The sequence below is a fragment of the Crocuta crocuta genome, unplaced genomic scaffold, assembly GCF_008692635.1.
Source record: "Crocuta crocuta isolate KB4526 unplaced genomic scaffold, BGI_CrCroc_1.0 scaffold91, whole genome shotgun sequence".
NCBI lineage: Eukaryota > Metazoa > Chordata > Mammalia > Carnivora > Hyaenidae > Crocuta > Crocuta crocuta.
Window position 1 is genome coordinate 20,032 of NW_027551574.1, and position 4,749 is coordinate 24,780.

Consider the following 4,749-nt stretch of genomic DNA (forward strand, 5'->3'; position numbering starts at 1 on the left):
TATACAGCAGCTAGAGGAAAATATTAATAAACCAAAGGCCAGAGGCTTCTGGGAGTCTCTTTGTTCAGGACAGAATATCCTCTGCTGGTTGAATTTCTGAGTTTTTTACACTTTTTTCCACTAAAAATTCAACAGTCTTAGCAATTTCTGAAATCAAATTGGTATGTTAATTTCACACCTAAGATACAGTGAAGAAACTTCATGCCAGAAGAAAACAGCTCCATTTTTTTTAAAGAAGCACTAATGTAGATATATTAATGGATATAAATATAAACATATATAAATTTATAAATAAATATAAATATATACATTTCTTCCAAGTTGTATAAAGACTGCCTTCCCAAATGTGAAATATTTTAATTTGTTAAGGNAAATTCTTTTTTTTTTTTAATGTTTTATTTATTTCTAGGAGAGAGAGAGAGAGACAGCGTGAGCAGGGGAGGGTCAGAGAGAGAGGGAGACACAGACTGAAACAGGCTCCAGGCTCTGAGCTGGCAGTCAGCACAGAGCCCGACGCGGGGCTCGAACCCACAAACCGCGAGATCATGACCTAAGCGAAAGTCGGACGCTTAACCGACTAAGCCACCCAGGCGCCCCAGGAATAGGAAAATTCTTATTCTCCTGTTACTGAATCATCATCATCATTTGTGATAATGTGCCAGCTATGGTGCAATTACTGCCCAACATATATCCACACCTTGCAATGTGATTTTTCAACTCCTTTCATTAAGAGGTTAATTTTCCCACCCCTAGCTCTTGAGCTGCATTGTGACTTGCCTAATTAGGTGAAAAATAACCTACTGGCAAAATTGCTACATGTCAGTCCTGAGCCTAAGCTTTAAAAGACCTGTATACCTCTGTATGCCCTCTCAGAACTCAGAGAAGCTGCTCTTAGGAGAAGATGGGCTAGTCTCCTAGATGAGGAGAGACATTAGCATCTATTACTGGAATGTCTGGATTGGGAGACAGCCAATCATGAGAAACATGATGGAGGCCATCTAAGACCAACCAGCCCACAAAATACACTATGAACAAAGTAAACAACTGTACCTTTAAAGCCACTATGTTTAGAGCTACTTTATTATAGTGTAAAAGACAACTCACAGGCAGTTGAAAACTTGATTCACCTTATTCTCTAATTCTTCTAATCTAATTAGATCTTATTTAAGATCTCATTGAATAAAATTAAGCAAAACATTTTACTGAATTCCTTTATGGTCTGCTAATTGATTCTGAACATAGATTTAAGATGTCTTGCTATATAGAGTAGAAATTGTTATATAAAGGCAAAATATAGTTCCTTCTTGCTCTGGATATGTGTACAGAAGGGATACAGAAAAGTTAATACATGGGGATAGGAAACCTTGTCTCTATAATGCCTTCCTTCCACTTCTTTCTTTTTAATACAATTTATTGTCAAATTGGCTTATGTACAACACCCAGTGCTCATCCAAACAAGTGTCATCCTCAATGCCTATCACCCATTTTCGCCTCTCCTCCACTCCATCATCCACCTCAGTTTGTTCTCTGTATTTAAGAGTCCTTTGTGGTTTGCCTCCCTCCCTCTCTGTTTCTACTTTTTCCCCTTCTCTTCCCCCATGGATTTCTGTTAAGTTTCTCAAGATTCACATATGAGTGAAAACATATGATATCTATCCTTCTCTGACTGACTTATTTCACTCAGCAATAGGGAACTAGGAAAGGGTGACATTCCAAAGCTTCTGTCTGCTCTCTGTGCTGCTGAAAGTTGAGATCCAAAGTTAAAGGCTCATTTATACCCATGCTTTGTAAGACTATAGAAACCAGGTATGATTAGGACAAGGAAATAATAGTAGGGCTTTGAAGTTTGTCATATACTCTGATGGGATTCTTAACATGCCACCCCAAAGCATTGTGCCTTAGCGTACTGAATATTTTAAGCTGAAAGAGTTGGAGAAAACAGCAGAATGACCTTCCCCCATCCTTCTCCCCTGAAGCAGATGATACACCCCTTCAATGAAGGGTACCCTCCTTAAACCACAGGAAAGGAACAGCCTTATCTCTGAAGACAGATACTGAGAAGAATCTGAATCAACAAGACTTGACAAGTTTTCCCAGTTTATTATTCTTACCTCACATTCTTTAGGGCCCTATCATATTTCTCCATGACTCCATACTCGCTATAAAATCTAGTATAAAATATTCAGGTTTGCTTAGTTTTTCTGTCTTCATATCCTTAAGAAAGCTCCCGTGCCTCATAAAAGTAATATTAAAAAACATGTTTGCTTTTCTCCTATTAATCTATCTTTGTCATTTGAGCTTTCATCCAGCCAGGGAACCCAAGAAAGTCAAGAAAAACTTTCTTCCTTTACTACAACTCCTTTTTTTCAAGAAATCATTCACTTAAGGTTCATTGCCAGTATTAGACCAAGAGAGGAGTGTGTGTTAAAGGTCAAGCTGATCGCAACTGTTGGAGGAGTCATGTAAATTCAGTGATGAGAGAAGAAAATTTTGGAGAAGGCCCCAAATTCATGTTACTTGGACAACCCCAGAATCCCCTATCTTCCAAGAGAGGAGGCACTGGTTCAAACATTATATTATTCTCAGTTTACATGAAAATTAAGGTTCACAGCAGCAGAGCATCTTAGTAAAATTTTCTACACTACAGTCTCAGAACAATCTCTTATACTTCAAAACAAGATTTCTAAGAAAATAAACCTTCAAAATTAATTTAACATATCTTTTTTGCCAACGTAATCCTTTGGGTCTGATCTGAAGCTTTTTCTTAAGAACTAAAAAAATGTGGCTTTATTTTCCATCTATGATGCACTGAAATATAATATAATTGGTACCCTTGTTACATATATCCTCCAAAAAACTACAATTATCCTTAATTTTTCTAAGTAACAGAAGGCACTGCTACTAGAATGTGTTGTTAACATATTATCATTTTGTACCGATGCAGGAATAGCCTCTCAAAATAGATTTTTTAATCTGCAGGCTCAACCTGCATGAGTCATAATGTTTCTCCAAACTGTGGCTTGCATTGTGCATAAGCCTCTATAAAATAAAAAATGTTACTTTCCATATTCAATAAATGAATCCTTAAATTGTAAATTACATCCTGAAATAAAAGACAAAAAATCAGGAGTTATGACTCTTTTCTATTGGATTAACATCATCTTTTGTAAGTTTTGTCTCTGTGTGTGTGTGTGTGTGTGTGTGTGTATGCTCATCTTGTTTAATTAAGATTTTCAAAAAAGAAACTGTCATTGTCTTGATGTGAGACTGATAATAATTGGATAGGCTCAATTTTTCTGGAAAAATGCACATTTAGACAACAGGTGTACTTCCCTGAGAATGGAAATGACAGTGTTTGTTAAGTGTTGTTAAATAGCACCAAATCATTTGCTAATAATATTCTAGCTAATGGAGACCAGGGAAAGTGACAGAAATTAACTCTCTTGATAAATAATGAAGATCCAAAAATTGTGTTTCTTTTATTCCCAAGGAGTTCATAAACAGAGATTTATTAAGCATCTTTTATATTCAAGGAGCCATGCCAGGGAACAAGGGCAGGGAGACAAAGCTCCTCAAGAAGCTGAAAACCTTAGAGATGGACACAGATAAGAGCCTGTTAAGAGAGAATGTTAAAAGTGTCACTGGAGAGGGACCAGGAAAGTACTATAAAAGAATTATCCAGACACTGAAACTGCTTCTTGCTGCATGACATAATTCCTTTTCTGTGCCTTTAGATTCAATGTGCTCCATATACCCCATGAATGTTTTTGTAAGTAGTTGATCCTCAAAACAACACTGAACAAATTCTGAAATTTATTACTTGCATCTGAAAAGAGTACATCTCCAGTGGGAACCATACCTCAGGATTTTACTTCAAAATATTCTACAAAACCCTGATGAAGATGGTGAAACTTACAAAAGAATGGAAGAGATAAATAATACATAGGTACAGGATATCTTATCTGTGTGTTACCCTCCTGTATTTTCGAGGGACTGGTGGGGCAGGGAAAAAAAGGAGATTCCAAACTCATGTATATTCTCTGCTCTGCTAGAAGTAGAGTTCTACGGTAAATACTTTTTGGATAGCCAAGAGAAAATATAAATGAAGGACACACTTCTTTATTTATTTATTTATTTTTAATTTGAGAGAGCAAGTGCGACCAGAGGAGAGGGTCTGAGAGAGAGAGAGAAAGAGAGAGAGAGAGAATCCCAAGCAGCCATGACCCTGGCTTCTAAGACCTTGGAACCATAATCTGACCTGAAATCAAGAGTTGGACGCTAACTGAGTAACCCAGGCACCCCAAAGGACCACATTTCTAAATGCAATGAGCTTTCTCTATGAGACAAGTTCACCATTGAGTAATTTGTTTCTCATTGTGTAAAACTAAAGTAGGATAGCTTTCTAGGAAATACAGAAAACTCACGTAAAACTTGGCAATTACAAAACAACAAAACACAAAACAAAAACACACAAAAAACAAACAAAAGAGACTATGGAAACCAACTATAACTAGCATAACAAAGGATACTGGCAAATCCTTTCTCCAAACACCGACAATAAACCTGGACAAAACTGTCACAATTGTTTCAAAACTCTGGTAAGCAACCAAAGCCTTAGAGCAGAGAAACACTTATTCAAGGAAAACTTCTAATCTTTGGCAAAAGCAGTGACAGTCAATAGCCTTGTTGTCTGAAGCTTCTCTGATAACCCTGTCCCAGCCTGGTTACTGCACTAGTTTTAGAAGGGAA